This window comes from Mercenaria mercenaria, chromosome 6, assembly GCF_021730395.1.
Source record: "Mercenaria mercenaria strain notata chromosome 6, MADL_Memer_1, whole genome shotgun sequence".
In the NCBI taxonomy this organism is placed as follows: domain Eukaryota; kingdom Metazoa; phylum Mollusca; class Bivalvia; order Venerida; family Veneridae; genus Mercenaria; species Mercenaria mercenaria.
Genome location: NC_069366.1, coordinates 88979940 through 88993394, shown reverse-complemented (window position 1 = coordinate 88993394; position 13455 = coordinate 88979940). Strand labels below are relative to the sequence as shown.

At 36.6% G+C, this 13455-nt stretch overlaps 1 protein-coding gene across 8 annotated transcripts in view; it reads left to right on the top strand.

Annotated features, from left to right (window-relative positions):
- LOC123560143 (uncharacterized) overlaps positions 1–13273 on the top strand; it is a 121148-nt gene extending 107875 nt beyond the window's left edge. For all 8 annotated transcript variants that reach the window (XM_053546576.1, XM_053546575.1, XM_053546574.1 and 5 more), the window contains one exon: positions 12767–13273. The gene's annotated coding sequence lies outside the window, so the exon portion shown is untranslated. The remainder of the gene's footprint in view (positions 1–12766) is intronic.
- Positions 13274–13455: the final 182 nt, after the last annotated feature.

Here is a 13455-nt window from a genome sequence, read left to right as displayed (position 1 = left end):
AGACGATGTTCAGAACCCATGAGTCAGTCATGCTGGCTCAAGGTCAAGGTCACAACTTAGGGTTAAAGGTTTGAGCCTTCCATTTTGTGTCCGCTCTATATCTCCTAAACCCCTTGAAGGATTTTCATCAAACTTGGGTCAAACGATCACCGCATCAAGGCGATGTGCAGAACTTATGAGTCAGCCATGTCGGCTCAAGGTCAAGGTCACAACTGAAGGTCAAAGGTTTGAGCCTTCCATTTCGTGTCTGCTCTATATCTCCTAAACCCCTTGAAGAAATTTTATAAAACTTGGGTCAAATGATTACCTCATCAGAACGATGTGCAGAAATTATGAGTCAACCATGCCAGCTCAAGGTCAAGGTCACAACTAAGGGTCGAAGGTTTGAGCCTTCCATTTGGTGTCCACTCTGTAGATCTCCTAAACCCCTTGAAGGATTTTCATCAAACTTGGGTCAACTGATCACCTCATCAAGAACTCATGAGTCAGCCATGTCAACTCAAGGTCAAGGTCACAATTGAAGGTCAAAGGTTTCAGCTCTGTATCTCCTAAACCCCTTGAAGGATTTTCATGAAACTTGGGTCAAATGATCACCTCATCAAGACGTTGTGCAGAATTCATGAGTCAGCCATGTCAGTTCAAGGTCAAGGTCACAGCTAAAATCAAAGGTTTACCCTTTCACTATCCATAGCAGTGGCTTTCAGACTGCCTTGTTTTCATCTGAAAAGTACGCAATTTTTTTTTTTGTTCAGATTTGACCGATACCATTTGTAACATTGGAAGCTCTCAAATTTTAGTGCATAGTTCAGCAAAGGTGTAGCTTTCAGATTTAATTTGCTATACATCTGAGATTGTACTGGTAAAATATTTTTTAGTTTGAGGAGAAAAATAGGTTCTCTTTTTGATGGTGAATATTGGTGAATTTTTGAATGAAAGACCTGCAATAAATGGCATGATTTAATAGAGGAGATATGAAATAGCAGGTACATGTACAATTTGACAGAATGAAAATGTCAGAATATGAATAACATGATATTTTGATAGGGCCTGTTTTGCCTGTTTGCGGCCATCTAGAGAGTATTCTTCATACGCATGTGATTTGGTTCAAAATGGTGGAAAAAAGAGCCGGCAACCCAATGTTTACTGTGGCTGGAATTTTTTCTCTTGAATAGTTCTGTTGAGTTCAGGTATTTTTATAGGGGTTGGAATGCATGCAAAATTGCTATAGTGTCCAGTGCCTATATAGAACATATAGTAAAAACAACTGTGGTCTTAGGCCTTCTGTCTCGAATCTGTCGGAAACTCCAAGTTTTGAACGGTTATCACTTGAGATGCGTACAATGCAAGCGAATCTCGCAGAAATGGCACGAAAAATAAATAACCCTGGTCAAGAGTCAGCTGATTTTTATAGGGAACAAGAACAGGAGACCGAGGGTTTTCCACAGATCCCGAGACATCGGCTGGTAGATGAGTTGCCTCCCATTAATTTAGTTCCGCAAAAAGTGCGTAATGACATTTTGGCCCACAAATACGTGAATCTAGCAATGCTCATCCCGGGTATGGATCCTAACAGCGAAACACAAATACTAAATCATAATGGAGAGCAAGTAGTGATCAGAGCTGGTGATTCGCGTCTTCACCGGAAGCTAAACATAAACGAATTTCGGGCAGCTTTTGCGAAGTTCAGGAATGTTATATGTGAAGTAGAGCCATATAGGTGAAAGGAGTTAGATACCTATGCAGAAATGATTGATGGAATGTACCTTCAGTATGGTGGTACACATTTCTATGTAGCATTCACGAGGAAAGCGCAACAGTATGAAAGGCAGGGAATGCTTGTTGATTGGTCCTCTAGTGACACTCAGTTGTATTTAACTACTTTCTCGGGGCTGCCAACAATGGCATGTGGCTTGTGCATGAACACAAACCATCTTACCTCGTTCTGTCCTTTGAATATGCACAGCTCAGGATATCACGCACAAGCAACCAACTACACAGGAAAGGGTATATCTGTTAACAATCAGACAACCCCCTATAATTGAGCCAGAAACAGACAGATTAGGCCGACCAAGGAAATTTCATCAGGGGAAGGATATTTGCAAAATTTTAATGCTGGCAGTTGCAGTTCTACACACCCGAACAAAACTATTGTACATATTTGTGATTTATGTAAATCTGGGAACCACCCTGCATACAAATGTGACATTGGAAAGAACATTCCAAAACAACAAAGGTAAAAAACAATGACTTGGTAAAAGCTCCATCTTTAAGGCCACCACACCTATCAATATTGGGAATCTAGAAAAAGAACTTTCGAAACATCCAGATAAACAATTTGTGAATAAGCTTTTAAAGGGACTAAAAGAAGGTTTTGATACAGGAATTCAGCATCTTCCAGAAACTAGTTTCCAATGCAAAATCCTACGATCTGCCCAAAAGGAACCATATAAAGTGTCTGAGCTAATTGAGAAAGAACTTTCAAATGGTTACTTACTAGGGCCTTTCGAAACTCCACCTTATGACATTTATCGCATTAATCCTGTTGGGCTTGTTCAGAGTAAATATTCAAAAAAAATTCAGATTAATTGTGGACTTAAGTGCACCGCATAATAACACTTATCATGCCAACATTAACAGTTGGATAGACAAAAATGAATTTTCTCATTGTTATGTGCGTATAGACGATGCAATTTCCATTATTAAACAATGTGGTCGTGGGGCTATGACGTGCAAAACAGACATTGTTGATGCTTTTAAACTGATTACGATTAAACCAGATTTGTGGCGTTTTCATGGAATTCATTGGAATAAAAGATTTTATTTTTTCAAAAAGCTTTGTTTTGGTTCTCATAGTAGCCCAAAGATATTCACAATGTTATCTGAAGCTATTCATTATATAGCAACACACAACTGCAACATGAAGCACCTACTTTACCTGCTGGATGACTTTCTATCGATCGCTCCAAATACTGAAGATGGACATAGGAGCATGGCCTTACTGACTCACATTTTCGGTATCCTATCCATACCAATCCATCCTGAAAAAACTTCAGGCCCAAACTCAAGTATGGTTTTTCTTGGGATAACTCTGGACTCGATCAATATGCAGGAATCCTTGCCATTGGAAAAAGTTGATAGAATCAAACATGTTTTAAAAGAAATTCGTAAAAAAAAAGACAATTACAAAACGGAAACTCCTGAGTGTACTGGGACACCTCAATTTTGCTTCCAGAGTCATTAAACCAGGGAGAAGTTTTGTATCTTATCTAATTAGTCTCTCTACATCTGTCAAGGAATTACACCATTATGTTAAGTTAAGCAAGGACTGTCAGACAGATATCAACATGTGGATAACATTCCTTGATGGCTGGAATGGTGTATCATTTTTCTATGATGACCAATAGGGCTGTGGATCGTCAGACAAGTGGCGATCCGATCCGATCCGCAGGTCGGGGCTGACGATTCACAGATCAAACCACGGATCTGTGACCGTTGGTTCGGCAGCTCCAGGTGGTTGCGGGGAAATTATGCTCAAGTGGTAACTGACCACCGAAGACCGATCAGTCAACAGATATTTTGTTGTGGGGTCATTGCCCCTGTATGGTTGCACAAATGATGAACTCCATGTTTCAGTTCAGTAATTAATTCTTTTATTTTATGATGGACACCAATGTGTAGTTTATGTAATGTTATTTCAATATTTTAGTATAGTCCAGTATTCCAAATGTTATCAAAGTTCTATGTTCAAAATACAGTTAAAGATAAACACATCCAAGACAAGCACCGAAATTGTATTCTATACTGTCAATTTAGTTTAGCGATGTTGCTTGTTCGAAATTACAAAGAAGACTGATTTTTAGTTGGAAAACAAATTATAAATTTCCAAGGACAATCTCTAGGGTAACCATATTAGCCAATGAAGTTTTAAAAGTAATTTTATATTTAAACCAATGAAAATTATTGTAACAAAAAGGTGAAATCATTTACTTAAGAATTTAGAAGTTTACTTAAGAACATGCTTGGGCTTCACACTTAATCAGCCAAGGAAGCCAAGGTGTTTGTTAATAATAGTCCATAATGCAAAGTGCTAAAAGCAAAATCTGTTTTATAATCAAAATTGTTTAGAAAGTGATAAAGTAAAAATTTCTGACATGTTTAAGCAGGAAAATAATAAGTTAAGTAACACATGTCCAAGCAAATAATGTTACAAAATAGAAAAATCAATTTTGAATAATTTTTACTTAAATTCACAAGATTTGAAATTAAAATAATAAAATTTTAATTTATCATTAAAATTTTATGAAAGAATTTGGCTGATTTTATAGCCTGGTTACACATTACCCCTTCTTGAAAAAAAATGATTGTCCTCAATCATAAAACTTACAACATAACAAATGTAACAATAACAAATAGCATGTTATATGCTGTAACAAATTTGCATACAAATATGAATAAAGACAATAATAAACATACAATTCATTTATACAGTGGCAACACACACACGTATCTTCAGGATTTACACAGCGACTGGCCAGTCTTAATTTGCACATTCATTCATCTGTATGTATATTATTTTTATATAAAGTGTTTGTTTTTCTTTTTTTTTTTTTTTGTTTTTTAGATTACATGCATTAATATCATAAAATAGAGCTCTTTAATTGAAGGTAAGTATGGTATGCACATGAAGGAAAACAAGTTAACTTCAAATTTCTATAAAATGACTTGTATCATGGTGATAACTAGTGATATATTATAGAAAATGTTGCAATTGTCGAAAGGACAACAGTAAAATGCAAAAATATGAAGTTAAAAAGTAAAACAACAATAATGTTTATTGTAGCCTCCATATACACAGAATTGTCTATAGATAGTGGCTTTATCGCAAATATGGCATAAAACTTGACACTGAATAGCCATGTGATTTTGGAATCACTAAAGTAACATTGTAACATTAATTCAGTTACGTTGTATGATTGCTTTTGCAACTTGTCTAGTTGTGGATAGATTCTAAGTATAATATAAAACATTAATAATAATCTACCACTGAAGTATGGTTATCTGCTCATTGGCAGTCATATATAATGTTTCAATTTTGTGTAGTATGCACATTGGCATTATAATGTTGGTTTTGTAACTTCATGTTGTGGACTGATGCAAGTATATCATGGAACAGTAATTGTTCAGCCACAGTTAGTATAGATGAGTGAATCTTTTAGTTCACTATGTAATATTTTATAAATTCATGACTGCATAATTATACAATTTCAATATTGAACATTTTGATTTGTGAGAGACAGCAAGTATGACATAAAACTTAAAGTTGTCTTCACAATAAGTATAGTGTAATTACATTTTGTTATTTTTGCTTCAAATAACATAATTATAATAGTTTGAAATATTTGTAGTGTATTGGCAGTGAGTGACTTCCAGTATCCATTTGTAACATAATTTTGGTCCTCCTGCACTAACTGAAGATGAAGATTCAAGTATTGTTCACTGTCCTTCAGCTTTATATATTTTCACTTGTGTTCACTGACACTTTAATATTTGGAAGCCCATGGTATAGTGTTCTTTGTCCATATTAATAATATCTATCTTGGTAAAGTGAAATTAGAACATTTAGTGGGACATTGCCTCATGCACATTGAAACAGTTGCACTTCATTTTAACTGCAGAGAAACCCATTTATTCTATCAGAACAGCATTGCCCATTTACTGTTTGGTATATTATAAAATAAGACATTGTAAAAATTTACATTTATTAAGATGTTTACATATCTTGGAGAAAATATCATTAACTTTTCTAAAAACATCTGCCCTTATCATAAAATAGTACTGTTATTGTCAAAAATTAGACGTAGTTTACTTTGTGTTGGAAACAACTATCAAACTATCCCTTTGACAGTAGAGTACAGTTCAACTTACAAAAATATACATTATTTACTATGCATAAAACCTGAATTATTATTTAGAACCTTTGTTTGATTTGAAAATTTTACCAGGCTGCTTGATCTTGGCTGCCATTCTAAACAAAAACTGTCTAACACACTTGATGGGGGCTTGAGAAAATGGAAGCCATACTGGCTCACGAGAGTCAGAGAGATAGACCTTGAAGTATGTTGAATCAAGGGGATCTGATTCATCATTCGTCATGACAGCTCTGATCATTTTGGCTTCGGCTGTTTTTCCATCATCCAACAAAGCTGTTTTGCTCTGCCACAATTCATGGTCTGTTTCTTGTAGGCCGTCAAACAGTGAGTTTAGATATGGCTGAAGTAATTCTTTTCGTGCTGATATTCTGAAAGGTACACCTCTACGAGCAAGCTGATTGTTGCCATAGATAGAATAGATTTCTTGGTTGGATAAGTCATAGGTTTCACAGTATCCTACAACAGTGTTCTTTACAGGTTAGTAAGGTGTATTGGAGTGGGCAGTCTGTCAAAGAATCTGTGTTGCTTCAACAGAGGACGTTTTCGTTTCTTTCCACTCATAGTTTTGTTGATGTGGTACTCTCTAATGTAGACATCAGGGATGGAAGATGCATATTCCCAGGTGCTGGGTTTGTTTGGAGCCTTCCATTTGATTCTGTAGTAGAGAGTATCCTTGCTGCGTTTTGATGTAATGATTTTTTCTATGTCCTCTGCTGAAATTTGTGTGTTGGTGTTTGTGCTGTTGTGGATGATTGTGCTGTTTGTGGTGTTGTAGTAGTTTGCATGTTTGATGTTGTTTGCTGAGGATCTTCTTGTGTATACTGGAATCATGAGGTTGTGATAGTGTTTCCTGTTGTTGTGACTGTTGCTGTGTTTGTGCAAGTTGTTGCTGATTGTGATTAGTGTCGTTGTGACTTGACTGTTTGATGATTTTGACCGTTTGACCTTTGCTTTTGATTTAGGATTGCTGGTCGTTTACCTTTGTCCTGTGCATTAGATGTGTTAGTGTCTGTGCGTGTGTGATCATCAGTAGGTAGTTCTTCAGCATTCAAAGGTTCTTCCAGATGTTCATACCCTTCAGGTGGATTTGTTGGCCTGGACTCAGGGTCATGGTAGGACTTGAGGCGAGTGGCGTTAACGAGCACTTTGACTTCCTTGTTGTCACTACAGCGCCTCAGCTTGTATGTGTTGTGTGGACCAGTGAACACAATGTAATATGGTCCAACCCATTTCTTATGTAATTTAGGGGCCATACCTGGGGGAACCTTTGTGCAAAATAACCAAACTCTGTCAGCTGGCTTGTATTTGGGTTCCTGAGACCTTTTGTCATATTGTTCCTTATACTTGTCCTGTGCAAGTTTAATGTTTTCTGCAGCTATTTTCCTGGCAATGTCAAGGTTATGCAGAATCTGGGAAAGATGAGTCTTGAAAGAAGCAGAAAGAGTAGTTTTGGGAGTGAGGGCTGTGTCTATAGGCAGACGCATCTCACGGCCGAAAAGTAAGAAGAAAGGAGAGTGTTGAGTTGACTGGGTAGCAGGAGTCATGCGATATGCCATCATAATCGAAGGAAGAAGTTCTGGCCAATCATCCTGCTGTCCCTTACAGTAAAGGCGAAGAGACTGAAGGATTACACTGTTCATTCGCTCCACAGATCCATTAAGTAATGGTCTGTAAGAACTTGTGTAGAACCGTGTAATTTGGAAAAGTTCACAGAGAGCCTTGACAAGCTGTGAAAGGAACTGCTGACCTCTGTCAGACACAAGGACATTAGGGGCTCCATAGCGACATATGACCTCCTTGAAAAGAATGGCTGCCACTTCAGTAGCCTCCTGTGTGCGAAGTGGAAAAGCTTCGCACCATTTAGAGTAGCTATCCACTACAAGAAGTACATATTTGTATTTGTCTTTTGTTGTTGGAAGGCCTCCTAAAATGTCAATGTGCCATCTCTGAAAAAGGTCAACAACAGGCATAGGTTGAAGGGGTGGTGGTTTGCCATGGATGTCCCTCTTCACCTGCTGACATTGGTTACATGACTGTATGTATTTCTGGCAGTCCCCGAACATGGTGGGCCAATAATATTTTTGTCTGAGTGCAGCACATGTGCGCTCAAATCCCTGGTGCATGCCACCAGCTAGACTGTCATGATATGATTTCAAAACATCATCACGCAGAATAGATGGGACACACACCTGTGTAATAAGTTTCTGGTCCTTTGGGATGCCTTTTGTCCTAGGTGTATATAAATGTAGTAAAACACCATGTTCAGAAAGTTCATACTGTCCTGCCTCAGCTACTACCTGTTTTGCTTTCTTAGGTTCGTCTGGAGTTCCTGTTTTAATTTATAATTGAAAATGTTTCTGTAAAATTCATCATCCCTTTGTAGAAATATCAGGTCCATGTTTTGTGTAATAGGGTCTTCCATTTTCTGTTGTTTTGGGAGTCTTCTTTGTTTGGTGCTGTCTCAGTGCAGGCAGTGGCTGGAGCTACAGATGGAGTGGGAACATTGTCATGACTGTAAACAAGTGTCACAGCTGCCAGTTCTCTAGACTTGGTGTCGGAGACCGTACAGACCAGTTCACTTGGGTCACTTTGTTCCTTGCCACTTTTCTCATTTGCTTCATGGTAGAGGCGACGCGAGAGTCCATCTGCATTTCCGTTAGCACTAGAAGCCTTGTGAACAATCTCGAAGTTGTAGCCCTGAAGTGTCAGAGCCCATCTACCGAGACGTCCTTGACAGTTCTTAATGTGCTTCAACCACTTCACAGAAACGTTATCTGTGTACACTGTAAAGAAGTTGTTGGCAAGGTAGGGTCTGAAATGTTTCACAGCTTCTACCAGAGCCAACCCCTCCTTATCTGTGATGTGCCATCTTAACTCATGGCCATGTAGAGTTCTTCCGCCGTATGAAATAGGATGTTCAAGACCATTATCATCCAATTGTGACAATACATAACCAATGGAATGATCAGAACTGTCTGTTGCTAGAATAAATGGTCTGTCAAATCTAGGGAAGGCTAGAATAGGCGGAGAAGAAAGAGCTTTCTTTAAAGTCTTAAATGCATTTTCACATTCAGGTGTCCATTTGAATTTAGAGTCCTTTTTAAGAAGTGCTGATAGGGGATTTGCAATTTGGCATACGATTTAATAAATTTCCTGTAGTACGAAGTCATACCAAGAAAAGATTTGACTTGTTTCACATTTTTGGGGGGTGGGTACTCGTCAATGGCTTTTGTTTTATCTGGGTTGACTTTGATACCATGTTTTTGAGATGACATGCCCAAGATATTCAATCTCACGGGTTGCAAATTTGCATTTTGCCGGCTGAAGAGTAAGATTTGCTGAGCTTAGATTAGAAAAGACTTGAGATAAGTGATCGAGGTGTTCTTCAAAGTTGTTAGAAAAGACAAGAATGTCGTCAATGTAAACAAGAGCAATTTTCCAGTTAAGATGTTTCAAAACTTTGCACATTAGATTTTGAAAGGTGATAGGAGAGTTCATTAAGCCAAAAGGTAAGCGAGTCCAAGTGTAAACAGATTGATGAGTGACAAAAGCGGCCTTGTGAGCTGTTTCTGGATCAAGAGGTACTTGCCAAAAACCACTCTTAAGGTCAAGAACAGAGAAAATTTCAGCCTTAGCATCAGCAATGGTATCAAAGACGTCAGATATATGGGGAATGGGAAAAGACATTGGTTCCGTGGTCTTATTCAAATCGCGGTAATCAATAGTAAAGCGTATTCGCCATTCTTTTTCTTAAAAAGCACCACAGGGCTATTCCATGGTGAGTCAGACTCTTCAATGAAACCATGGTCAAGCATTTCTTTGACCTGCCGCTCAGTTTCACGGCGCATATCAGGACTTTGTCTGTAGGGAGCTTTCTTAATGGGCTTAGCATTTCCTGTTTCAATTCTGTGGGAGAATAGATTTGTGAGACCTAATTCAGAAAAGTCCTTTGCAAAAGACTTTCTGTTTTTACCAATGAATATTAAGAGTCTTCTCTTCTGGTCAGAGGTGAGGTCAGAGTCATTAAGGCTGATTCCAAGATCTTCTGCAATTTCAGTATAGTGCTCGTCAGTTAGTGTGTCAGTATGAATAGAATTGACAGATGTAGAAGCTTCAGAATTTTCAGAAGTAGGAAGATCAGTAACTTGCGTGACATTAGCACAGTTAATTTCAGAAAGAACAGAAACTCTAGCATTAGATTTTAGAAAGACAGGAAGAGCAGTTGGATTCATGAGACGGTACTGTATTTTCCCATCCACAACTGTAGAAAGACATTTGCCTCCTGCCAGTTCATCTTTTACTAGATTTTGTGGTGGCTCACACAGCACAGTCGCACTATCCTTAAATTTGTTAGTTTTTAAGGGAAGGATAAATTCTGAGTGTGGAGGTATAACATGCGATGTTAGGGTTTTACCAAAATCAGTTTTAGCAAGATCTGTTGAAATTAAAGAGATAGTGATTTGGTTAGTGTTTTCCTTGTTAATTGTTATACTGTTAGATTGGAAATTCAGCTGGAATCCTTCTTTCTTCATAAAATCTCTTCCAAGAATGACTGGTTCATGAAGTGTCGAGAAGACATGGAAAGTGTGTTGAAAGGGGAAACCATCAATAAGAAAAGAAAGATTGATAGTTCCTAGCACTGAATGGATCTCACCACATACACCATAAATATGAGCAATTTGGGCAGGGTCATACTGAGGGTCTTTAGAAAATTTCTTGACAATATGTTCACTAATACAAGAAATACCAGCACCGGAATCAAAGAGTGTTTGGTACCGTTTTGAATGGATTTGAATAAAAGCCCTACAGTTTTGGTCTAGAGAAGAAACTAAAGAAATAGTGGGTTTGACCTCACAATCATTGGTAATGTTAGCACAGGTTTGTTTAGAGCACTGCCAAGGAGCCTTATAAGAAGCCATTTTATCTAGAGCACTTAAAAGTCTAAATACTAATACAATGGAAAAAATATAAATCTTTACAAAATTTACTTAGTCTAGTGAAATAAGTTATAATTGTTGAACCAGTTGAAATAATGGTAAGTGAAAATACTCAGCTTTAGGTTAAGTTTGCTTTAAACATTTAAGTTCAATTGTAAAACTTGTAATCAAGTTCGAAACTGTACAAAATAATAGAATTTTTCCAGCACTTGCAAAAATGTGTACTCAAAGTAGAGATTATTAAATAAATTTTACTGAAAATTTGTGAATATAGCTTGGAAACAACAATTTAATGAAAAACTTTGATTAAATGTGTTCAAATTTTCTACTATCTACCATGAAAATACAACAAAAGTAGATGAAATTGTGCAAAAGCTGTTCTGAATAGAATAAAGTAACAAATCAATTGGTTAACAACAACTGTTTCAAATACACGAGAAACAATATAGCACTAAATGTTGAAATTTCACTTACCAAAATATAGCACTTTAAGAATTTTCAATTGTCTTGATGTTTATCACATCATATCTGTTGTTTTCTGGCTTCTTCTGGTCTTCTTCTGGATGACGGCTCTTCTCTTCAAGTAACAGCTCAAATGCGGTCAGTCCCTGACTTCAGTAGGTTCCTAATTTTAGGTTATGGTGGTTTGTTTTTAGTGTTTATGAAATATCTGCTTTAATTAGCTCTGATCCCTCAATTACATTAACAATTCTAGGATTGTCTGTTGCAGTTTATTTTATTAGCATTTTGATCCCCGAGTTTACTTTCAGCACTTTTTGTTTTCTTCTGATTTTGACATTCAAGTCCACAATAGCACTTTCACAAGTTGTTGTAATTCTTCTTCAAAGTTTAGTCCATTTCTCATATGTAATGATCGTACCCGGATTCTCCACCACAAATCTGTGACCGTCGGTTCGGCAGCTCCAGGTGGTTGCGGGGAAATTATGCTCAAGTGGTAACTGACCACCGAAGACCGATCAGTCAACAGATATTTTGTTGTGGGGTCATTGCCCCTGTATGGTTGCACAAATGATGAACTCCATGTTTCAGTTCAGTAATTAATTCTTTTATTTTATGATGGACACCAATGTGTAGTTTATGTAATGTTATTTCAATATTTTAGTATAGTCCAGTATTCCAAATGTTATCAAAGTTCTATGTTCAAAATACAGTTAAAGATAAACACATCCAAGACAAGCACCGAAATTGTATTCTATACTGTCAATTTAGTTTAGCGATGTTGCTTGTTCGAAATTACAAAGAAGACTGATTTTTAGTTGGAAAACAAATTATAAATTTCCAAGGACAATCTCTAGGGTAACCATATTAGCCAATGAAGTTTTAAAAGTAATTTTATATTTAAACCAATGAAAATTATGTAACAAAAAGGTGAAATCATTTACTTAAGAATTTAGAAGTTTACTTAAGAACATCTTGGGCTTCACACTTAATCAGCCAAGGAAGCCAAGGTGTTTGTTAATAATAGTCCATAATGCAAAGTGCTAAAAGCAAAATCTGTTTTATAATCAAAATTGTTTAGAAAGTGATAAAGTAAAAATTTCTGACATGTTTAAGCAGGAAAATAATAAGTTAAGTAACACATGTCCAAGCAAATAATGTTACAAAATAGAAAAATCAATTTTGAATAATTTTTACTTAAATTCACAAGATTTGAAATTAAAATAATAAAATTTTAATTTATCATTAAAATTTTATGAAAGAATTTGGCTGATTTTATAGCCTGGTTACAGATCACCAGCAACAATTTGTAATGATACATAAATGCAAGCCTGTTTTTTTTTTGTACTGTTTTCTTTATGGAAACTAAGCTTTGCAGTTCTCATAGTGCTCAGTTTAATAGTTTTGAATTATGTTTAATGTTTTGCTCATTAATTAAAGTCAGGTTTCCTGGGTGGACTTCTGTAATGTTCGACCATTCTTGCAGATGAACGATATGACGTCGGTCATTAATATCACAATATTTAGTAACAGTTCTGCATTTTCTGGTAAGAAAATTTTATTTGTTGGACAGAAATTTTGTATCTGACTTTTTATTGAATTTAATTACTTAAATGATAAATGTTTATTCACAGTTTTGACAGATTCCATATTAATTTTAGTTCGAAAATAGGACTGATGCTAACACTACCTAAGACATTTGTTTACATCCGGTTTAGAATCTAAAAACGCGTAATCATGTTAGATGTGCAAGAAAATTCATTGAAGACGTTAAATGTGGCTTTAATTTAGTTTTATTGACAGAATTTTACAAATTGCATGTATTAATGAAAAAGATCGCGATCCAACGATCTTGACAATGACGAATATCCATACTCGAACTTTTTGTACTCGGATACTCGTTACAGCCCTAATGACCAAATGACGGAGTCTTTGGATATGGAACTATACACAGATGCCAGTGGAAGCATGGCTAGGTTTTTTATTCACGATATCGACATTAGGTAAATCCTGTTTTCCGGATAAACCACTAATAAAACCCCCCGTTCCCCGTTTCACGGTGAGGGGGGTATCGCCATTACGCTACATGGCGGTAGTGTTTAGATTATCCTTTTTTAAAGTTGTAAAAC